The sequence below is a fragment of the Lichenostomus cassidix genome, chromosome 3 (genome assembly GCF_008360975.1).
Source record: "Lichenostomus cassidix isolate B80296 chromosome 3, HeHo_3.0, whole genome shotgun sequence".
Lineage (NCBI taxonomy): Eukaryota > Metazoa > Chordata > Aves > Passeriformes > Meliphagidae > Lichenostomus > Lichenostomus cassidix.
The window spans coordinates 48,597,227-48,623,225 of NC_139483.1; the positions used below are offsets into that span (position 1 = coordinate 48,597,227).

Genomic DNA, 25,999 nt, shown 5'->3' on the forward strand with positions numbered 1-25,999 from the left:
CAAATGCTTACAGAACAAGGAATGTAATCCACCATTTTTCTTAAACCATGTGTTTCTCTTGGTGTTTCTCTTGGACCAGATCCACACCAATGTCAAAGCATAACAAGAGGCAATTAACTATTTCTGCTGACTCTTTGTAAGACTTCTGTTATACCAGGCAGCATATTTTCACTGCAAAAGTCTTGTGGAATGAAGAGAGCAAAACAAGAAAACTGACTCATCTCAACCTCTTCCACAAACACCTTTCAGTTTTTTCACCCAATTAATTTTTTCTTATCTTTCAGAAAAAAAACCAAAAACCAGAAAACCAAACCCAAACCAGAGAAAAATGGTTCTGTTAAGAGTAGAACAAGAAAAGCATTCTAGTTTCCAGTATATATTCTTTCCCCTTCCTTTGGATGCTTTCATGACTGAAAAGAGAGATAGCAAGACAAGCTCTGTAGGGAAAAAGCTTGTGTACTCTCAAGTTTCTCTGCTCTAATTAATCTAATAAGAGGTTCTGACTCTAACCACTTTTCACCTCACCTATTTACTTAGATCACCGAAACGGAAATGAAAATATTCAATAAAAGATAAGTCTTGTGGCCACGCTCTTAAATGGGGAAGCAATGTCTCTCCAACTTGTTGAAAAGTAATACCTTTGAGACATCTAGTCTTCAGTAATGTTTTTCTGTAACTGGCCTACAGGCTTATAAATTATAAAAAACCTGAACGAAGGATAGATATACTCAGGTGAAAGAGCTAACATTTGCCTATACAAGCTTAGATTCTTCAAGAAACAAGATAAGAGAGGAGACTAACATGGTACAAAAAAGATGTTTTTTCACACTGGAATATCTAATATTAAATTACGTTTTCTAAAAGATTCGTAATTTGTGCCGTAAGCATCTCACTCTATCCAATTTTGCATAAATATTTGCAGTATGGATTCCATCAATTTTTATTGAAGTAAAAAAGGCAGTGCACTGCTAAGTCTACACATATACTCACTTTCATTAATTTTATGAAACTGAAATATCACTAAAGCCAAACAAGAATGACAACACCACTACTATATTTTGTTTGGGTGAGATTAGGGTTTGTTTACTTTCTTCAGAAAGTTGCCATAATACAAGTTACATTTTTAACTGCTCTTATTCACATAGAGGTCTAATCTTGAGCAATTCTAAATCTATGGTACATATCTGTTATACCAAGCAGGAGGAAAATTTGCACAACTTGCCATGACTTAATTCTGCAATCCTGCAAGATAACGTGCTGTCTCTAGAGTTGCAAAACCAAGATTAAAAGAGAAATATTACTTTAGATGGAACCTGATCAAAGCCACATTACAAAAAACACTCAAGAAATCCTATGTTAAAATGGCAAGTTCCTAGGATCATGAAAAAGGAAGTAATAACTAAAAAAAAAGTTATATGTGTGTACACATATACTACCGTCAAGCTGGCCAAATCCATTGAACGCTGCCTGATTCAGGGCCACACTGTAAGAAAAATTCTTGGATCCTGTACCATCCCTAAGATAGTAATAATAAAATAAAATTTTAAAAAATCCCCAAACCATACAAAACCCTTCAGTTACTTACACAGAGGAGGGAAGGACCAAGAGAAAATAAACATTTGTATGAAAAATTACACTGAGATACTTGTAAAAACTATTTTGTGATACTTGTATTTCTTACATAACTAAAGAGGATTTCTTTCCTTTGCACGTCAAGACTTCTGTGAAATCCAGGTCTTCTGGATAATCTCATTTGATAGATAAAGCAGTGTCTTCCTTGGAATAGGTCCATGTTCTATGAAGTTTTTCTGCTCAATCTAGCAGTTACGTATTTTAAGATGAAGTTGTCATTCACAGTACAAAGAGATCAGATTTCTCAAGTTCAGATTAGGCCTCAGGGCTGGTATCACAATTTCCAAGGGGAACAACCCAAACCTTAGCTGCAATTCCAACAAGCCACAAAAAGTATATGCACTTTTGGGATCAGGTGTGTATTGAAATCAAAAAACATGTATCCTAAACTAGCGATTCTGACAGACCAATTTCTGACTATCTTCCTTCAAAACAGGAGAGAAACTGCTCCGACCAAAGAAGGGATCAGTATACAGAGCACTTGACAGAAGTGCAGAAGTCAAATATTACGTAGCAAATGGAAGCTCATTTGGGAGGGGAAAAAAAAAAATAAAAACCACCACAGAAATAGGAATGGTAACGATTCCCATAAAAGACCTGAAATGTACTGTCAAGTGCACTACAGAACAGCCAAACACAGTATTCAGTTACATAAAATATCATCAGAAGTTTAGCAAAGATGAGCAAGAATGATGGTTTTCAAGACAAATCTAAGTAAAAGTATACATATATATATATATAGATATCAAAATTCTCACTAGTTTGAAAGAGCCAGGATTTAGCCCAAAATAACTGTTTGGTCATCAATACATAAACTGCCAGAATCCTGTTTATCAGGTTCTCAATCTCATTTCCCACAGATTAAATTAATCAAACATTCTTATGCAATAGAAGATAAGTTTTCCATTCGCTGGAGAACACAGTTTCTTAAGTGGCAAAATTCAGGTGGGGGAATAGCTCAATAAAGGTGGGGGAATTAGCTCTACAGTTACACTGGAACTACCCCCTTACCATCTGTAGTTTGAGTTTCAGGGTGAGTAAAAACCTGATGAAGCACAGGAATCAGAGTAGATCTCTCTCAACACTTAAGCCCTCAGGATGAAGCCCTATGAAGACCAGGAGCTGACAATTACCTTCAAACACTCTTGCACACCTTCATAGTTGCAGGAAAGAAAGTCTGTTCAGGCTCCAGAAGACTAATGAGCAGGGTCAGCGGGGAAGCACACCGCATAAAACAGGAAGACAGAAAAGTGAAAGAACTGCAATTCTTGCAACTTTACAGGTTGCAAGAAAGTGAAATTTCATCTTGTGCATAAGACCAAAGTAAGGGATAAAATTTACTCTCTCATGAAAGTAGACCTGGTTACAGACTGCTGATACAAAAGAAAACAGGGATAGAATGGTCTTTACCTTTGCTAGTCATCTTTCACATTAAGCTAGAAAGTCTTAAAATAAACTTGCAGTAAATTATTGTCTCTTGATAGGTTACGAACAATAAAGTCTAATCACAACCTTCTCTCCATTCCCCTACACAACTGGCATGCCTAAATAGATATGACAAGTATATCATAAACATGAAACTAAAAGTTATTCTCTCCAGCCTAGGTAGCAAAACCAGCATAAATACAGCAGCAGGCAGTTCAGTGCCCATGTCCTAAATCACCCTGAGCTCTGCCTGCCTGCTGACAGCAACCAAACTGCCTCTAATGAAGCTGCCTACGTACACATTAGCTGAGTAACCACACACTGAGCTGCAGACACACGACAACCACCGAGAAGTCACAATCCATGTCATTAGGCTAACTAATGTCTACACCAACAATAGCTTGAAACACTGTCTGTCACACATTCAAGGGAACAAAATATCACTTCAGTAGTAACTGGCTTCTTATTACCCTGGGAAACCAGACTCACAAGAGGGAATTGGAGGCAACCCACTTGACTTTTTACCAGAAAAGCACCAGAAAAGTCCACATCTCTGTGAAGTCTGACTTATATTAAAGCTATGTTACCAATCATTCTTACCTGTGATGTAAATCCACTTAGTTCTCTTTAAGCTATCTGTGCAAAGACTGAGAACCTTACAAATAAAATCTCTACTAATTAACTAATTGTCTTAAGAAATGGTAAAACCTTAAGAGTATACACATTAACATGGCCAAAAAATTGTAAGTGTCCATTAGTAGATATAAAGCCCTTTGCTCTTGGCTATTAGCCATGCCTTTAGTCACCAAGACAGTGATAAATGGAATGCAGTGGTCAAAGTTCATCTCCGACTCATTGTTTTAAATGTAACAGGGCAAAGAAGAATGTTTAAACAAGTGCTCTGAGATATCATACACGTACACCCTACTTTTTGATACTACCTGCTTACTACAGTGCTGCTAGAAAAACAATGAATACAAACAGAGCAGCTATACAACTAATGAATGTTTATGTTTGCTATTATCTTCTGATTAATTGGTATTAAACACATGACCATTGCCTTACATTCCTTGTCCCACAATTAATTGGGGAAAAAGAAAGCTGACAATGGCAACTTCTGAGACAGACCCAGATTTTGTGTTCTTTTCCACTTGAGGGTTAAAAGAGTAAGACACTGTTCTGACAGAGATATAGAAGAAGAGGAATGACGACAAAATTTATTTCTGTGCAAGTCTGAATGCCAAGTGTATTTCATACTGCAGTAGTAGCTTTCCAATCAGCATTAGAACAATGATATGATGACACTTACTATTGGGCAAACTTTCAGAAACAAGCAAGAGGTATCCATATCTACTTCAATTTCTGTATGGTTCTCTATGCTTGGCATAGATATCTTCCTGTTTACCACAGACTGCCTACATGAGGTAGGAAGCCTGCTTTGGCAATCCCAACATGTCAGCACAACTTGGTATTTCTGGTTCAACCGTGCAAACCACAGTGTCACTGACTTGTCAACAGCACTGGAACTAGACATTTCCTGTCAAGAGCATTTCATATGGCTCCAAGTCCGGAAACAGTTGATGGGAGTCACTGAGTTGAGAATACCTAAACACAGGCAAACGGCTGACCTCCCAGGAAACCAGTCCAGCCAAACCAGTCTGTTGGGAGAGGCTAACCAAAAAAACCCCAACTTTATAAGGGTGTCTGAGGCTTGAATATGGGGAAGGAAAAACAGGTAATGACGGTACAGGCAAATTAGGTATGCTGTATACTAGAGGGAAAACAGGGTATTTGTAGAAGCTTGAAAATGATGCAAAGTTAGGCTTAAGGGCACTAAGGCAAAAAGATGTGATGGACATGGGCTAATTCTTATCTAGTGAAAACCATTATTACTTGCGAATATTGTAGTAATCCTGTATTGAGCAGTCTCATTTTTATGCAATGGAAGCAGAGATCCAGCATCAATGAATACAGATCAGAGCCTGTCCTGCAATGTACTCAAAAGAGAATTTTTGAGCATGAATTCCCAGCAGATACCACACAAGCCGAGTTGTTTGGGGGGTGGTCCCTTTCCAGGTGCTGCATAGCACAAAGCAGAACTAGAAATAATTAGAGCATTTAATAATACTTGCCCAAAAAGCACCAAGTTACCTTTAGATGTAACAGTACCATTTTCTCATCATGCTGGTATTAAGAGCCCATTGTTCCTTGAATAGCTAAACTGAGTAGAGCTGCTCTTGAATTTCAAGGTGAACTTCAACATCTAGACTCATAAGCAAAATGGTATGATTTCACTTCGGATAAACTCATCAAACAGCTGTTCCTGTTCGGGATGGTCCTGACCCTCTCTGATGTTTGTATCAGATCTAGTACAGTCAATAGCCAGTGAGACAGCTCAGTCTATTTGTTTGCTTGGAGGGGCAGGCTGAGTGTGCAGGATCAGTTGACTCCTGGATCAGTCTGATGATCTCACTTTCCACCCACACAATCACTAGGTCCTATATAAAGAAGGCACCAGACACCACAATATCGGCAGGGATGCAAATGAGTACCTAATTACTTCTGCTTGAGAGTCAGGTGCTGCTCCAGTGGGTAAATAAATTTTAAGCCTCCATCCAGACATGGTTGCAATATGCACTTGTTCAGGAACCCCATATATAATATCACAGGAAAAAGAGTTCCTTGAGGAACAATACAGAAAATAAAAAAACACAGACACACAATCCACCTCATTACATTAGGCATCTACAGCCAAACTGACAGACTGTATGTGACTCAATTTAGGTCTCCAGAAGTCTTCTCAATAACAAAAACAAACTAGCTAATCACAGAAAAGCAATCTTTCATCTTTTTAATTCATTAATAGTTACTGATTTCTTTTTCGTTAAGGCAAGAAAGAACTATTTAAGTTAAAGGATGACAATGTGCAAGAGCAAATATAAGCTGTCCCTATATAAATTTAAACCAGAAATCACAAGGAAGTTCATAATCTACAAATCACAATGTCCTGGAGTGCTATCCCTAAATGTTTAACTGATTGGCGGTGATCTGTTCTCACATAGGAGCATTGAAAAACTTACACCCTGTCCCACAATACACTGAGGTGCTCCTTAGTAAAAGTTGTGCAAATAGATTCCTGCCAACTTTTGTAGCTACCTGGCTCAGATCATTCTATCGAAATCAAATGCAAGATTTCACAAAGTAGAACCATCCAAGCAAGGAGGAGAGAAAAACAAGACACTTCTTTTGTTACAACAACAGTATTCTAAGATCAAAACCAAGATCTTCCAAGTGAAACTGACCTTTTTGTCTGCCCTATGCTTCAAAGATGTGAAGGGAAAATAACCTCTTGTGTCTGTAATCAAAAGCTGATGGGAGATAAGCCAAAGGCAATTACCAAAATAAAACAGCAGAGGTTGGCCATGAACTGGTATCACAAAGAAAGTTATAACAGATGTTAGAAAAGGAAAGAGACAAGAAAATACAAATGACAAACAATAAAGGGTTGTGTAGGAATTAACACATCAAACTAGACATCAAAACCTAAATTACTGTGTCAATGATCTGAAGACAACTGAAACAATATAGAAAGGCTGATGAAGAAAAAAGAAGAAAGCTTGAGATTCAAAGAATCCACTCTCTTGGCCCAAAACAGGATCCAAAACAAGATTGTAATGTTATCACATGATTCCAACCCTCAACAATTCAAAAAACCCACTGTCAGCTTGATGCATGTGGGAGTAACTCAGGATTAGGCAAGAATAAAAGATGACAAGCAAACAAAGAGCCATTTATTTAAAAATAACCTCAATATGTTCAGGCTCACTGCATCTGTATCAATCCTAGTTAAACAGGCTCCCTAGTACCAATAACATCAAATACTAAAGATTACTTAACTCCAAACTTTGCATCAGAAAAAATGCTCAGACATCAAAGGGGTAACTGCTGAAGCTCAGCTGAAGGCTGGAGCACATTACAGGGCTAGGATATATAGAGTTATATATACATACAGCTAGGATCTGCACCAAAAATTTTTTAAGTAATCTACAGACACAACAGGAGAAGTAATAATTGAAAACAAGGCGAGCTCTAGCAAATCAGTACTTCTACAGTTAGAAGGTTTGTTCAGAGGATCTTTATAATTGCAACTTTTTTTTTCAACAAAGACCGAACACTCCTTTGGTCTTGACAGGATCTTAAGTGGGCAAAACCCCCCTAAACAGATAGATAAATAAAAAAATAAATAAATAAGGGATGTGACAGTATTTGTGTGATTATTTTGGTTAATGTTTCCACGTTATGTGTATTTGAGATGCAAGGTAAAAGAGCAATTATTCATCCTCTAGAGAAGTGACTGAGCCTACCCAAGAAGAAAGAACTTGTAAGAACACAGGTGTGCCAACAGAAAAGTTCAAAGAAAGGAGACTCCTATGAAAACCAAACAGCCAGGTCTCAGGGGCGGTGGAAAGTTTTCCTGAAGTCTAAGTTCACTGAAGAATTTGCTACAGCTCCAAAGTTGCAGAGTTCATTAAAACTGCAAGGAAAGGGCTCTGCAAGGAAAGGAGCTCTACAAGGTGGGAAACAACAATCTACCTCAAGGACAGGATGGGCAGGAGAAAAAGCTGATCAAAAATTCTTTTTATTTCTGTATTTTCTGTTCTGTTTATTTCTGACTTGGTGACCTGAAGTTTTCTCCACCTAAGAAGTCTTCCAGTTTGTTTTTTTTCCTAAAATCTGACTATTTTCACTTATAACACAGTTATGTATTTGGTTTCTTTGCTCAGCTCACTGACAGAAACGTCTAGGCAGACGTACCTCCAAGCTTCAAAAACCAAGTATGGGTTTCATTGCAGCAGCTGGAGGGATCAGATCAAAACTCTGTTTATCTCAATATTTCTTCTCTGCCAGAAGCCAGCAGGCAATGTTGCAGAGACAGTAAGAATGGGGCAAATAAAGACTGAGATTTATTAGACAACAATCCAGACACATTTAGAGAAAATTGTTGAGCTACCTAGAAAGATGAATATCAACAACTAATTTAGTGCTCAATATTATGTGAACAATTAGAGCAGCTTTTCTTCATATATATTATTTTGCATTCACTATCACTGAACTTCAACTGTTCTTTACCTGCTCATTTCTCTGGTACCGTAAGAGTTTCTGCAATTCTTTACTGCCTATTCTTTAAAGTTTTGACCAGCCTGCACATTGGCAAACATTACCACCACCCTTTTCACCAGAAAGAGATTTCCAGATCATCTGTCAAACTTCTGAAATGTCCAATTCAAAAAAGAAAGTACAGAACAATCCTATTAACAGCCTGTTTTTCTACTGGCAACCTTGCTTCATTGCAAAACTTATCTTCTGTTCCTTTCCTTTAAGAGTCCACTTATCTTAAGGGTTACAAGGATGTCATCTCCAGTAATTTTGTCTCTTTAGAAGTATTTGGTAAAGTATCCCATGAAAAGCTTTCTGACATCTCAATATACTGTCTTAAATGGATTAGCCTTAAGTGCAGGCTCATAAGAAGAGTGTGCCTTCCTTCTACAGAAAAGCCACTTCAGCTCCTCCCTACTGCCAGATTTTACCCATGAATCTAAACAAGGTGTTCTTTATTTATATTTTTAACCCAACTGCCCCAACATTATACCAACATCATCTCTCTCTGCTATGCTGCCAACATCAACTAAAATCAGAAGTCACGCACCATAATTACCATCTCAACTTGTTTCAGTCAGAGCTCCTTGAGAACTTTTGAGTCATCTTCCCATAGCTTTTATCACTTGGTACTGTTCATTTTATCAGCTTATTTTAAAACCTCTTCTGGAAATTTAAGTCTGAGGTAGTTCCTTAGCCTTATCCCTTTAAAGAAAGTCCTTACAATGACATCAGGAAAGATGTATCATTCTCAAATCTTCCTTTTCCACCTTGACTGCCCAGGATCCCTACTTTGCTCCCCCCATTGATGAAGCATTCGAGAAAGACTGAAAAAAAAAATAAATGCAGTTTTCAGCAAATATTACTCAAACTCTTTTAGAAGCTGTCTTACTAAGGCTTACATGCCTTTTTACACATTTTTGAAGTAGTTTCCTCATCTGAACAAAAGTTCATCTTTCAAAGCGCATAATTCCATTCCTTCATCTTCTTAGCAATGCCACCTGTTGTAGAGTACTTTAAAATTTCTGTTAATAAATAGCATACATTTTCTGGAAAGAAGTTTTCCTTAAGATGTCTTTATGCTATCTGAAAGCACTTCCTCTTTTTAGCTAATCTTTTCAATTTCTTGTTAAGAAGTTGGCTCATTCTTACACAGGTTCTAGCAGAAATGTGGTCTGCACCAAGACAAGGTAAATGTTTAAGACAGACTGTAGACCAGAAGGCCAGAGCCATGCCCATTAAGGCACTAAAAAAGCTCTGGAAGTGTTTCTAGTTCAAAGATGCACAAATATTTCTCATAACATCATTTCCAAGTCATGAGAGTTAATGTTTTCCAATCCAGTGGTACCAAAAATGGTTTAAACTTAGAAGATTCATGAGCAGCAAGTACAGACTGAAAAATAAATACAAGCATTTCAGGATTATGATGAACAGCATCTGGAATGCCTGTAAAAAATGGAAATCTTCCCAAGCTTTTGAAAATTTGGAAGCAGAATTTTTCTGAGAGATGTAAACAAACACATTCGTTAAATGTCTTTATTCAGTCATGGAAATATTTCCATTCTGAGAAGAAATTATTTTTCATAAATAAAACAGCACTTGAGAATTTTAGGCCTCAAGTTTCATTATAATCAAAAATACACCTGCCACTCCTGGTTCTCACCACCCTTTCCACAAAAATTTCTACATTGTAGCATTTTCACTGCTGTGTCCAATGTTTTCCCATGACTAGAAAGGCACCCAGAAAACTAATTGCCTGAAAGCTTTGGAATCTCACATGCCATGTTTTCTGATAAAGAACACCATTGTCTCTTAAAAAGCACACAAATTTTTGTGAAAAGGAAAAGAAAGCAACTGCAAAGCCACATGGTACATCCTAAAGCATCTGTAAATTCAATAGCCTGAAGAGTTTCCAAGTGATTTTATGTGTACACAATTGATAACAGGTCTTAGCAAATCCATCCCTCAGGAATGTTAGTCCTTTTGAAGAATATTTAATTATGTTCTTGTATGGAAAAGTGCTTCTTTTAGCTTCTTCTAAAACTGCTCACAAATAAGAGTTAGAATGTCAAAAATTTAAAATTAGTTATTACTCCTTTATAAATTTTCTATTTCCATTCATAATTTTAAATTACACCACCTTTCCCTTTGCATTTCTTCTGAAAAGCCCATATCTAGTGAGTCTCCATCTGCACAGAAACAACTCCATGAATGATTCAGATAATCCATTTTTCCCTTGTCTGTCTTTCACCAAGATAAAAATTCAGTTTTTCAAATGTGACGAGCAGAAATGCATGCAGTAAAGATATGCCACATCCTACATTCATACAGCAAATGACTCTTCTAGTTTTTAATTTCTTTCTTTCCTTGTGACTCCTGACAAGTTTGTTTATTACTCCTGGGAGGTTTTCAGAAATTTATTCACAATAGCTCTAAACTCTCTTAGGTATCCTAAGAGATTAAAACATAAGCATACCCTGCAGTGTTTAGTTATTTTGTGTCTCTATCTATTCATTTGGTTTTAAAATTGATCTAGTGACTGCACTGACCAATATTTCCCAAAATAAAGCACTAGTTTATCAATTGTTTCATTGCTCACAGATTTCTAGATAGCAATGCATGTTCTTTTCCTATGAGCATAGCAATAAATTTATCATTGCCAGCACATGAATTTGATATTATTTATTGCCTATCTGCAAGGTCCTAAATATTTTTTGTTCAATTTTAAAAGATTATATCTACTTTTCCTATTCATCTGCACCTTACAAAGTCTATTTATGTCCTGTTTCAAAGAAATCCTTGAAAAAACAGAAAGACATATCAGCATCTGCTCCCATACATCATTTACCCTGTCCATTTCCAGCTCTTCCTTAAAAAAACAAAATGAAACAAAAAAAGAAACCACCACCACTTTCTTTCATCAAAGCAAGCTGTAAAATTACAATTAAGCTGCTTTTCCCACTTATCACCACTACTAAGGCTTCACAAGTCAAACATGATTTGAAAGCAGGTAGGACAATCTTCACAGGGCTTGGTCAGACCTTAGTGATCTGTAAGTCACAAGTACAACATTTGCACGCAGCTCTCCTTGCAATTTAGCAGGAAAAAGCCCACATGCAGCACTCAACCACACAAATCAATTTACTTCAGTCAACACAGGTGAAGTGCAGAGTAAACAACACATACCTGATTAAACTTGATTTGAAAGATCCCCTGGGCTCCACCAAAAACACTGCAAAAAAAGTATCTACTTCACACAGAAAATAAAGTCTTAAATTTAAAGATGAGACTAGAGTTTGGAGTATTCAGAAATTCAAAAAGCAACCCTCCGTCAAACCAGACATTTGTCGCTAACATGGCACATGGCACTATAATTTTCTTCTATCACAACAATCCACAGAATATTGAGCCAGAATCAGCGTTCTGCTTTACAAAGCACCCTGCAGCACAGACTTAGGTAATCTTGCGCTGTTACACAGGGGCCTGAAATACTTTAAAAAAATTTAAAGATCCTGTTAAAAGGTAACAAGGACAAATAGTTTATCTCCAGCAGAAAGAAGCAAAATTGCAGCCTTGTATACAGTTGCAGACATACAAGTTACAAGATTATAGTATTGTTGCCAACTACCAGAAAATGTGGAATGGCTGTCCTTTTGTAAACTTTATCTCTCACCAGTTCCCAAGAACAGTAATCAGAAGTCTAGGATAAAAGTTCTGACAGACATGGATTAATCTGGTCTGCTTTATTTAGTGTATCTCCCTTTTACACAGACCAAGCTTGAAATTAATTTCACAATTTGAGCTATGACTCTGCTTTAGCTTACTGGAGCACAGATACACAGATCACAGAGCTACCCCTCACCTTTCATGACTGTCAGAGTAACAGTGAAAGTATCAGTAAAGGGAAGAGGAGCTGATACACAAATTCTTATTAAGGAGGACAAAATCTCCCACACAAATTTCTTACAGAAAGAACCATGTGCGCATGTAAATAGTTACTTGGTATTCAAGTTACTGGAATATCACACTCAAAATTCCTGAGAAGCAACTACTAATTTGCAAATTAATACAGAAAATACTACTGTTCACACCACCACTTTGTCTGCCTCTAAGGCAGCACAGTCTGTCCAGCCTCTCAAGTAACTGCACTATTGCATCCCACAACAGAAAACGGATATGACTCATCTGAATTAAATTCTCTAACGCTTGACATAATTGCTGCTAATTGTTGCAAAACGAGATTAAACAGATCTGATAAACAGGTCTGCCTTTGGCTTTGTCAATGGTAATTCCAGGTGGCCTGTGATTGCTCTGATTCCATTCTCATTTGATTCAGTTTTACAGCAATAAGAACAGCCTTGGATAATTGTCGCTTGTCAATCTCTGTATTAATACAAGACACACAAATTTACTTCCAAAGGCAACCCATCTCTGTATATGATTCCAGTACCGAAACCTACTTTTATATGGCTATGACACTGATTTAGAATTACTGCAGTAAAATTGAATATCTAACCACTATATAAGAGTGGTTTAAATTTCTGATTTGATGTTTACTATCATGGATGTTCTTGTCTTCTTAACAAAAATGAGTCATGTCTAAACCACCAGTGATCACAACAGCAGCACATCTGATCTAGCCAGCAGCTCACAAACTCAGGAAACCTGAGTTCTCTCCTCACCTTTAGCTACTGCCAAACCCCAGGCAAGTCACTTACACTGTACCCTTCCGGTTTCATTCTCCTTAAAATGATGAGATTGCTATCTGCTCCCTCTATAAAGTGCTCTAGTATCTATAGGCGAAATCCATAAGTAAGCACATAATCCATAAAGGGGAATGGTTAGCAACACAGCTGGCAGATGCACAATAAAAGACTTCAAGATAAAACAGTTGGAGCACTGTAAATACTGAAATTGATTCTGAAGTATTTATGTATGGACATTCACCAAGATGGGACAGTGCTGAATTCCATGTACAGGAAAAAAAAGAAATATTGTACCAGTAGTACTTTTGAAGCAGAACTAGCATTACAAATGAGGTTTTAAGTGCCTTGCATAGCATCATATTTTTGAGTAAGGACAAGGACTACAAAACAGAAACACAGTCAAACATGTTACTTGAGAAAACAGTCTACAAACGAATCCATTATCTATATTTCTTAAATCACAGCAAAATCTTACATAAGCTAGCCACAACTGAACCAAGGAAATTATACTAGAAGAACCTTATGAATTCATCAATTTCAACTTCCTAAATCAGTGGGGCAAGAGAAGGTTTGACGACTGGCATAGTATGGCCAAAGTGGTAGGCATTACCATTTTCATATGTAAAAGGTGATTTACTTAATCTTATATTCCTATTTCTTCTGTATTCTATGAGCAGGTAAAAATGTTTTCATTGCAAGCAACTTCTGGAATTCAGTTAGTATTCCAAGTGTTCTAGTACCAATTAACTAAAATAACAGTATACATGATCTCACTGCAATATTCAACACAGGTTTCAATTTCCATTCAACGTGCAGTGCTGAAATAGTAAAGATAACAGTCACTTATGCTAAAAACAGAATTCTTTTTTTTTCTACAGCAAGTATTGATGTGAACAGGAAAGCTACGCAGATGTAAATCTAAATAATTTCCATAGAAAGAGATATTCAGCTTTACACAAACTAAATAACCCACACAGATGGTAGGAAACCTAGCCCAGTTTGCATTTGTAACATATAAACACTTAAATTCTCATGCTCAGGCTCTTCATCTTCTATAGAGGAGAAAAAGAATCATTTAGGATGAAGAAACACTTGAGACACTGTGGCGGGGAAAAGTGACAACAGCCATCACCTATTCACACATTCATTTTTAGCCAAGTAACCACTCTTTCACAGAGATTTATCAAAAAAAGCCCTGGATATAAAGACCAGCAAATTAAACCACAAACTCTAGGAAACAATTTTGCCAGCATTGGCCAAGTCATTCGCAATAGTATACATCAAAACTTTAGCTCCTGAAACTTCATTTGTTTCTTTTGCAAACGTATTCATTTTCCACACTGAAGGCTTGTCAGTATAACTGCAGGGCAGTTACATTTAAGCAGAAACTAATAACTGAAAAATATTATATCTTTTATCAAAAAAAGGAACTGTGATGTGCTCTCCAAGTTACGCATTAGAGTTTGACCGAAAATTCAAATGTATTAAAATGGAAAATGAAACTTTTACATCATATTCAGTCATGACATTTTGTACATTTCATCCAGATACAAAGAAAATTATGATCCATGCTGGAAAAGATGCACAAATGCTGTACTTGCAATCTGGTTCTATGTGGCGTATCTGAAAGATTCTTTTTCAACAAACAGCACATATTAGCAGGTTATTTGCTGAATGACTGTTGAGGCCTAAGACTTGCAATAGCGACCCACAGCCCTTCATTCAGTTTAAGACCCTTAAGAAAGACTGAATTTGGAAGCTAAGACAATTACTGGAATTGTGCATTCACAAATGCAATTTCTTTAACTCATCATCCTGAACAGGTAGGCATTGCAACTGCACTTCCTCAGCTCTGCACATAAGCTTCAAAGAAGCACACCTAAACTAGGAAACCAGTAAAGCAATGCTGACTGATTAAACATGCCCCAGGTCCCACTTCTGCATGAGGCCCAAATGGCTTGAAATGGTTTACATCAGTCTTAAATTCTCCCAGCCTCAGGTTGCTCCTTTCAGACTGACCACTGGGAATGCTACTGAGGCTCTGCTCATTGGCACAGACCAAAAGCACGCCAGAAGTGATAACAGCTTAACAGCAGAGGCCACTGAACTCTGATATCCACATGTAGAAGCCTAGAAGATAAGGGGACTAACGTGTACGTCTCCAAACACCAATGGCCGCATAACTGTGGAGCCAGCCAAGGATTGCTGTGAGAAAGAACAGGATGTGGCTGGAGAAGGGGGCCATATGCTGGTAGGGCAGCACTTTTCCAGGACAAATTACCTTGTTCTGGCTCCTGGAGATAAGCACAACACAGTACAGTGCAAGATCAGGAATGAAGTCAAGAAGCAGGCATGGACTGTAGGGGGGGATCAAGACCACCAAAGACCCCCCCAAAGCCCTCTGACCTATTTCCAGAAAGCTGTGTAAGAATGGACTGTGCATTATAACTGATTTGCATAGAAAGTGAGAAAAACTAATCTCCAGGGGAAACTTATCTACAGAAGGGTACTCCCACAAAGCCCAGGTGTGTGTGCACCCCAGGACCTTGGCCACACTATCAGCTGGATCAACGCTGGAGCCAGGACTGCTGATCTCTCTTCCTTTCTCTCTCCCCCTTCTTAACCCATCGCTCTCTCTCTTCTTTTTCACTCTACCCCTTTATCCAAAACCCTCTACTGGGTGCTTATACTGGGACGCAATGGACTAACATACCAATTTTCATGGCAAGTGTATAATCTAATAAAAATTTGTAAGTTTTTATGGACCCTCTGACTTTTGTCATTCCTTTTGACCATGAGCACCTCTGAATCTTGGGTGCTTCTCTTAAGAGTGGGACACCACACCACATATACTCATTTGCTAGCAAAGATGTAGCCAAAATTTCAATTCAGGTGGAGAATCTTTGACCTTTCAGATGATGAGAAGTCCTCAAGTTTTTGTTCCAATACAGAGCAAAACTCAAACAATGTTTTCATACCTTTGTGTAAACTGGAAGTATCTGAAAAACATCAGACTGAGAGAACAAACAGCTGGCAAAACCAACATGAAATACATTCCTTAGCCACCCTGACCGGAAGAGGAAAGGATATGAGGCAACCCCCAAGGAGACAAGATCAAGAATAACATGAAACCACACCTTCAGGCAATCTCAACATAGGTTGCTGCAGTCCTGCTTTTGATCTGTCTTCTGGAACGCGTGCTTAGCTCACAGAACTTACTCAACAGAAAGCTAACCAGAAGGAAGTAAAGCAGTCAGTTAGCAATCAGGCCAGCTCCCTGACCTACCTCATCACGTAATTCTCTGAGTACTGAAAGCAGCACCAGAGAGAAGCGTGTTAGTCCAGTTTCTTATCCACTTAAGCTGCCATGGGACTGCATCTCAAAGGATACAATATACTCAGCTCCTCCAGGAGTCCTACTTAATGAGAGTAAGTGCTTAGAAAAATGGATTTTATGATCTTATCCTACTTAGCACTGCAGCTAGAGTGTGGCATCAGTATACTCTTGGCAGGAGGGTAATTCTCTTTTCTGATATCGATATGCATATTGCAGTAACTGTCACTGTGCTTGTATTTATTTATTGGCATTAAGGATTATTTGAAAATATGCCATGTCAACTAGACCTTTCAGTGTTAGAAGTCTGAGACAATTCTACTACAAAAGTACTTGACATTACTATGGCAGTAGCTCTAAATCACAGAATTATAGAAAGGTTTGGGCTGAAAGGGCATCAAAGATCACTTAATTCCAACCCTGCTGCCTTGGACAGGGATGCCACTCATTTGATCAGGTTGCCCAGGGCCCATTCAATGTGGTCTTTACCACTTCCAGGGATGGGGCATCCACAGCCTTCAGGCAGTCTGTTCCAGTGCTTCACTACCTGCTGACTGAAGAATTTCTTCATGACATCTACTCTAAACCTGTCCTCTTATAGTTTGAAAACCAGCTTTAACTTTTCAGTTTAAAACAATTCCCCCTTTTCCTATCACTATCTGTCCATATAAAAAGTCCCTTTCTCTCTTTTTTAAAAGCTCTCTTAAGGTACTGAAAGGCCACAATGAGGTCTCCCTGAAGTCTTCTCTTCTCCATTCTGAACAACCCCAGCTCTCTGTATCTGTGAATCAAGATCTTCAATTCATAATGGATAAGGAATATATAATTGCTTATGAAGTGAATTAAATCTTGAAGACAGGCATCTGCCAGTTTGCAACCAGCCACAACCGAAACTGAAATCCACTAAGGTTTGGTAAGCCTGCCTATCTGGAAGTTTTTCAATTGAATTTTTCAATTTTCAATTATATCAAAGTACTTGAACAGAGAGGATGCAGAGACAAGTATATCAGGTTGTCAACATATTGATCATTCAAAGCAGAGACACTTCTGGGATGCTGCAGAAAACAGACCAAAATACAAGCAGTTAAGCAACAAAATGGACTGGAAATTTTCCAGTTCACACCCATTTGGCAGGGCTTGCTGCAAAAGCTCTTGCTTTAGTTCAGTCCATTTTCCCAGTGTTTTTATTGCATTTTGGCCCTCTTGCATCTGCTGGAAAAGGGATGGTTTCTGGAAACAGAATTACTGGCAAGAATCCTCATTTTCTGGCTTCATTTATGGAATGTTTTTAGAACACATACTTTTAAGACTTTCTCCATTTACCTCAGAATTGTGAAATACACCCAAATGCGTTGAAGTATTTAAACCATGTTAAATCCACTTCACACTCAACGACCTCCACAAATTTCTGATGTTATTAAGCCTCAAGGAAATAAACATATTTGAGTTAATCTTCAATATAAGCTCTTTGAGTGGCTTCTAAATCCAGCCTGAAACACTTCTCACCTGCAAACAGAGCATTCTGCAATAACCTGAGACTGGTCCAGCAAAAAGCTGCTAGCACAGCTGGGCTGGGCTGCATCACACCGACTCAGCTCTGGGCAGTGCTGCCCATATAGGCTCCAGCTTGTCCAGAACCAAGCATATACCACCGGTGCTCAGCTCTAGCCCAGGCCAAAGGGCTTCCTTCCTTATCCTGAGAAGCTGATGAAGTACTTCCTCTCCAGTTCAGACCTGGACTTAGCACAGCCATGAGAAATTCAGACTTCACCACTGGAGGTGGCCTTCGATGGCTCTGGTAACTCAGGGTACCCACATGCTGCTCTTGGCCTGTAGCAGCAAATAGAAGAAAAAAAATCCACCTCTGTTCATTCTGATGAAGGGGTAGGAAATAACATAACCCCTCAAGAACAAACCAGAATTGGGCACTGCTGCAAGACCCCAGCACTTCCTCAAAGATAATTGCATTGATCTCATCAGGCTGCTCTCATCCAAAGGTAGGGCCTTTTCTCCCCTCCTGCCTTTAGAACCACATCACTAAAGAACATGCTCCTTCCCCTGCTACAGACACCCTTTCAAAAAAAAGAATAAAACCTGCTTTGTACAGCAATAATATAAGTGTACAGGATATTTTGGAAGGGCTACTTTTATCTGGCTTGCCCTGCAATCTCTGCCAGGCCTCATATGTGCAACATTCACTATATACAGAGCTGTTCTCCTGGTTAATAAATTAGGAAAATTCCCAAAATAATAAAAACCCTGAAAGACATAAAAGGAAATTAGAACAACTAAGGTTTTGAGTCAGTCTCAAAACAACAACAACAACAAAAAATTTTTTGAGAGGTTTGGTTCCTTTAACATGCAATCATAAAAAATAACTGTGGAAATTGGGGTCTTCACAATCTTGAAAGGTAAATAATATACAAACATCAAATTAATTAATCTGGGAAGTTTACCTCCTGAAATAAGTTTCATCATCATAAGCAAAAGAAAATAGATTCTGCACAGCAACTTGCATGATTTGCAAGGTCACTGAAAACTCTTGTAAGAGGTTACATATTGAAGGACTCCAAGTATCATATGAAGCATATTTATTTTTACATAAAGTAACAGCAAAGTTCAGCTCTGCAGAAAACAAAAATTGAAACTGATCTCAGGGAAACAGAGAACATAAATACACAGGACTTCAGCTTATTTACACAAGTAACAATCACTTCTTTCCTATTGAAAGTGATCAGGATGGTGTCACTAAGTCTTTTGCAATTGCACTTGACCCAGGAATGATGACAACATTCAGAACAGACAAAATTCTGCTCCCAAGATTTGGAAGGATTCTCTGTTCTTCACACCAACTGCCTGGCAAAAACTTCTCATTTCCAACTGTGATCTGGAAGACAAGGTTACATTCAAGAGGCAAATGGCTTCTGCCCTTCTCCACAGATGCCACATGTCACCTCCATTGATGACAAGAGCTGCAAGGAGTGAGTGAAGACAGGATGCAGCACACAACCAAAAACCTGGCATTCACTATCATGCCATGCAACTGAAAGCATAACCAGTAATCAGCACACATACATTCAAGCTGAAGTCAATTAATTTTCACTCAAACTAGCTATACTGCTCCTGGAGGAAGGTCAAGAAACCTTATCTGAGATATTGTATTGAAAAGCAGTAATAAACGAATAAAACACAATGTTATGCCATACATCTCGTTTCCCTTCAGAGACATTCTTCTATAGAGAAAAGCCAGTACTATCATGCTTTAAAAGTGTGTGTAGCTGTAAAAACCATAATGAAGGTGGAGCAGTGGAAGTAGAAGCATTTAATCTTATGGGTGTGCCTCTATGTTGGAGTTAAATGAAACACTTTGCTACTGTGTCAAGATAACTGAACAAATTTATGCCACACAGGAGGGGCCCCACTTCAGAACCACAAGTTAATTCCTGCAGTGGTACAACTGTTTCTTTACTGCTAGTACATCACTGAGTCTTCCTTGTTCACATCCAGGTCTTCCTGTGCTAATGTCAGATTAGTGACTTGGGCATTGCAGAATAGACTTCTGCTGGAAGTTTAATCTGCATCTTCACACTTCACAGACTGCAGGTCTCAGTCTATATATAGTCCCTAATAAGTCAGAAAGACTGTAATGAAAGCAGCATTAAAACTGTGTTAGACAGGTATTGTGTGAAGGGGAAGAAAACCACATAAACTCTGCAAGAACTGCAGATAACTCCTCTGTGGAGGTACCATTGAAAAACCGTGGTCACCACTGAAAGCACCAGCTGCTTACTCACCCAGAGTGCACTCTCTGCAAGAGACACCCACTGACACAATCAGCAAGCAAGTCCCAGAGCAACTCATTTACTTTATTACAGTAAGGGAGAAATGCAGAGCCAAATTTTTACAAGGGAGCCTAGCTCTTAAATCAAAACATACGTTTCTTGTGGGATTTGAAAGAGGACTGATTCCCACTAGCTTCAAATGATTCAGACTGTGGGAAATCTTTAAGCCCCATGCCACATCTAAACTCATCCCAATGTTTATGAATAAAGGCAGACACAATTTAGAAGAGAATTCAACTCTGGCATGCCACTGTTAATAGCTGATCAGTAGCTCTTCATAAATGAAATATTATATCTGCATCACCCAAGGCATAAATTTGGTCTCGGGAGAAAAAAGTAATATAAAATAAAAAAGCAGTCTGTGCTTGTGTGTCAAGCACAGCCCGAGGTTCATGTTCTCTTGAAATACAAAAAGTTACAAACTTCTTATACAAATCTACCCACCAGTGATTACCAGAAAATTCTCCAATTGTCAAAACAGATTCTTCTGTCATCTGTCACACACACATGGTCTGCTGTATGGGATGACTTCGCTGACTGCTAGAGATGTTTATCTCATGTTAACAAATGCTGTACTTCTCAGTGTGTCTGAATTGCTGAGTATAACCCCCAGAGAAGCTATACCAAAGAAGCAGTAGGAGACTACTGTGGACAGTGGGTGTTTGGAGACAATCTAAACCAGGGAGCTCACAATATAAGATGTGAATCCCAGCAATAACTTCCATTTTATTAACCACACACTTGCAAAATCCCTGTCATTGCAGAGCCACTGAGGTTTTTTAATTCCTTTGGGTTTCACTTATAAATAAACTTTCAGGTTACCTATGCATGCGAATACAGCAATTCCAAATAGAGACTGCTCCAAAGGCACTTGGGAAAAAGAGGAACAAGTTTTAAATGATCAGCACCACAGAATACACTCAAAACTCAGCTATTTTATACCGGGACAAAAGAAAACAAGCCACCATAAAACTGTAATTTTCACTTGCTTAACCTAATTTTATTTAAGATATATCAGAGGATGAAATTTACTGAGGACAATGGTGCTAAATGATATATAAAAGGCCTTTTCTACTTTTTACTTCAACCTTTAGGCTTTAACACTACTTGTTTCAGCTGTTGTCACTTGCTTCATTTACAGCTTGTTGTGCGTCTTTACTTTAGAAAGCTACTAAAAAGAGAAACCAAATTATTATCATGACTGCAGCAAATTCAAGAGTAATTTCTTTATGACACATCCTGTTCAAAGCTACAGAAATGCAAACTGCAGAAAAATCAGTCACAAGCTTTCTTCTGCATTACTCAAAAAGTATTCATCTAGCTCCATTCATCATTTTCTCCAGTGGGGAATATACTTAGATGATGTCTGCGTATACAGATGCCTCAAGAGTTTTACATACTTACTGTATTTTAAGAGATCCTAAAAATTCCATAACCTTCATTCCTCCCACTACTTCAAATACCATGAAGTATTTCTAAACTAGCTCTATCACCCTGATGCACTTAACAGAGAAAGTACCCATTCAAAAGCCTAACTTGTAGTAACTTCCAGTAACTTCTGAATAATCCAACAAAAGACTGGATGTAGACTGTCTAGTCAGCTGTTTCATTGATAACGCTTTAATAAATAAACACTGCAAGAGCATACCCTTAACATTATTTATGTTACAGACATGGCTGGAAATTCACACCCATGGCACCCAAGGCACCCATGGCAGATGCTGCATCAACCTTTCAGCTGTGGGAGAGGCCTGAGAAAGCTCTATCTGCACAGCAGAGCTACAAGCTGCTATGACAGGCCAGTGACAGAGCCTGAAAGAGAACTCAGGTCTCACAGTCCACATGCATGGAGTGGCTGTATCAGCTGTGCTCTGCCTACTTCAGACAGAACCTGATGGAATATTTTTCAGTCACCTATTGACAAGTAGCCTGATGAGATTTGTGCAATACTGTACCAATATTGGAATCTGGTTCTAGAAATTTACAGCTGGTCCAGCAATGGAAATATTTGTGAATATGTTGTTTCAAAGCCCACCATTTCTTCATAACTTCAGAAATTCTCCACTAGCACTATGAACTCACAAACTTTGTATCAGGATTACCGATTTTTCTCGAGGCTCATCATTTTTGTTGTACATGTAGATGGCATTCATGTGCTTTAGAATTAAATATTCTTCCGCGTTGAAGATGCGCCATGTATTTGGTTTAGGTTTCTAATGCTGCTTTCTACGAGAGACTGGAATCAATATGCAGAATCAAAAGGAGCTTTACAATCCACCTCACCTAAACATTACAATATGTGCTATGCATTTCGACACAAAGATTCTGTACCATAACCCTTTGCATCCGTGACATGATTATAGTCATACCCTCAAGACAGACATCAGCTCAAGTCTGCACACGATTATAAACTTACTTGGCATCTCTTGCTCAAACTCATCGCTGCATTATATTGCTGCTGAAATACAGAATTTTTCAACATGAGTTCCACTGACAGTGGGACTAAACTTCTTTTTATTTTTTTAGTAGTTGTCTGGGACTCTGAAATTGGACAAGAATAATGCAACTGCATTATTTCGCCTGCTACACTAATAAGAACTATCATCTGATTCTGCAGTCATGATGCTATAGAAACAGTAGTGGGGATACAGCAGTGTCTGGGGAATGGGGGGGCTTGTCAAAAAGAAGTAAAATAAGATATGAATGTAAGTGCTGCATAATCACAGAAAGTATGTACAGTATTTCAAGTGTCTGACAAAACTCAGTCAGTGAAATTAAAAAATTTTAATTAGGAAGCACAGAGAAAAAGGTGATGAAAACCACCTAATCATTCTGAGAGACAATGTGGAATAGAATAAAGCTTGTGATTACTCTCTCTGGTAGTGATTATTTTTTCTCCTACAAACAGCTAATATGCTTTTTACCACGTGCTGCTTTTTACCACAGAAAATATTTCCACCAATTCCTAGAATCAAGAACATCAGTTTTGAATAGAATATTACCTCCTTTGGGTTTAAGAGGAAAGTCTGCGTTAGTGTTTCACAATCACAAACTTCAGGAAACATATATAAAGGTATAAATCCCACTTAAGAAAAATAGCATCATAGAATTTATCATATTTAGAGGAAGAAAACACAAGAATACCGTTGAGCCCTGGTACTGCTTTACTGCATTTTTGTGTGCCTGTAAATGTTTCTTAGTGCACAATGCATGAATGTTCTGTAGAATCTGCAGAAACAACCTAGGTGCAAAACATCTTTGAAGCAAAGTTCACTTACGCACAAGTGACTGCACTAGTTCACTGAACTTTTTGTCATTTTGTATACCCAGAGTCTCCCCAAGAACATTGCACACTATGTTTCTAAGCCCAGTAAACCAACACTGCCAATCTCGAGCCAAGCCTGCATGAATTCTGAAAGCAATAATGCTGAATTCCACAAATAAAGATAAGATACTAAACCTATTTTATTATCTCTTATTTGATGTACTGTATTTTAGTCAATCATTGCTGTTCTGAAGAATTATCTCAGTAGTCCCACACAACAGTGTTAGTAGAAAATGCTATCCTAAGGGCCATCAATTGATGAAACTTGAGCATAAGAAGCTTATGAAATGGAAATTCCCCATTATAAGACAACATTAAAGTTAGAAGGACATTTTTATATGAAAAGCACATCAGTCAAGCTATTTAGCTTGAGAACCAACCTAAAACAAGTGACTGCCCAGATTAGAAAACCCATATCCTCCTCAGTCACTGCCTGTGTGATTTTTATCTTCCACCAGTCCCTCTGAGACTGTATTTAAGTCAGAATGCCCAATATTGTACATCTAGCAAATTACCATACAAATCACTGTCTAAATCTAAAAACAAGTGTGAAGAAATTACCTTGACTTAGAGCACCTCCCTCCCATGAAGTGCTGACTCAGATTACTGATTCACGCAAGTTTTTTCCTTTTACGGCACTTTTATCTATTTTGTTTTTCTCAAACACTCTGTTCAGCCAGTCCTTGATGCACTTATGTAATACAAAGTGACTGTGTAAAGATCTGCACAGAAAGAAAACCATTCTAATTTTAATTGCCAAAAAGTGAGAAAAGAAAAAAAAAAGAGAAGAATGCTTACTAAAGCCAAACAAACTCAAAGTCCTCTACACTCATTTATGGCTGTTTCTGAAAGAAACTGAGCAACTAAAGAAAAATCAACAGGATACACAGATCTGGTCATTAAAATGTAGGGAAAATACCATTTAACTACAAATATCAATGGTTTCAGTAACATTTAAAATACCATGATTATCTAATGCACTGTAGAATGGTGTCTCTGATACATTTGGGCATATCTCTAATTGTCCAACTCTTAAAATATTCTTGAAGTGTTTAGAAATTAAATTGAATTTAAGAGATGCCTGCAATTCACCTGCATCAGCTTAAAATTACTGGAAACAAAGAAACCTTAAAAAACCAAAAAAACCCTCTAGCTATCCTCTTTACAAAGGAAAAGAGCCCTTAAGACAGCTGATCAAACCCAGATACATCAAGTATTGCAAGAAACTGAATTTTCCTCTCTATTGTTTTCTCTCCTCACCTTCCTCTTTAAGTAGAAAAAAATGCGATATATATTGAAATCTCTGATTTTGTCAGACACTTTTACAACAGTTTCCAGGGTTCATTTGACACTTACTTATCAAGAAACAATTTTTAAATTTTTTGCTGAAATCAAGTGGAATTTAAGCCATGCAATCAGAAATGCTAGACTCATTCTTATTATTCAGTGCATGCATGATTCAATTATCCATAGTTGACACCTACTCACTAAATATGCACTGCTAATTATGTCTCAGCATTTAAGGGCCATAGTTGACTGAAGCTGGCAGAAGGAGATTATTAGCAGGCTAATCTACATTTAGAGCGGATGATGAGTATTTTCATCTAAGATATTTTACTTAATACTCCTTCAGGTTCTCTTTGAAGCAGTGAAAGGCATGAAGCAAACCTACATCAGACACTATCAAGAGTTCAGACTATGTTATACAAAGCAAAAATAGGACATTTTTTTAAAAAGGGAAGCCCTAATGATGGACAGGTATGTTATACTGTAGGTCTATCCCCCTAAATCATGTTTGATTTACATGCATTATGAGAGTTCAGAGGTTTAATTTTTTGTTTTGTTTCATAAAAACACAGTTATAAGCTCGATTTTCCAAACCTTCATGAAATCACATCATTCCTTACTCTTGTAACTTAGGTGGCCTTTACAGTGAGTCCAGGAAGACTTCACACCCTAAATACGACCAGCTAACTATCATGTAATTTTAAAGCACTTTCACTTCTAAATTTTTATTTCATATTCAGTCATGCTGTGCTATTTTCATACACTACTTTTTAAAAATAACATAGTGTACAGATATTCTTTATAGTATTACTAATGTCATCTTTGATCACTGAAAGCAGACAGCAAAAGAGGACAAGAAGGGTAATAGAGACGGAGTTTAGGTCACCTACACGTTTTGTCCCACCATCCTGTTAAAGCAGTTAAAAAAAAAAATCTGTGCAATAGCTACACCCTCTATGGCCGTTTTTGTTTTGTTCCCTACACAGTTCCCTATTTGCATTCTTCTACTACACAGCTTCTACTCTTTAATGTTGTTCCTAATCTGAGAGGGATTTTTTCACTATTTCAAAGTTTCTGGAGAAAAACTAATTCTTAAAAATGGAGAGAGTGTAGAAAGTGCAACAGGGACAAAGAAACAAGTATAAAAATCCACAGATCCCTCGAGACCTAAGACCAGCAGCATAACCCAGCTTTGGGATTGCAGCTGGTTTATTACTGGTCAGCTCAGACAGTAGAATATACGTGGAGCAGACACAAACTTCTAGCTCTCTTCAGTCCAGGCACTGGAGGT

At 37.9% G+C, this 25,999-nt stretch overlaps 1 protein-coding gene across 2 annotated transcripts in view; it reads right to left on the bottom strand.

The window, feature by feature from the left end:
* Nucleotides 1–25,999, bottom strand: part of MAP3K5 (mitogen-activated protein kinase kinase kinase 5) — a 98,420-nt gene that overhangs the window by 69,736 nt on the left and 2,685 nt on the right. The gene's annotated exons all lie outside the window — the stretch shown is intronic.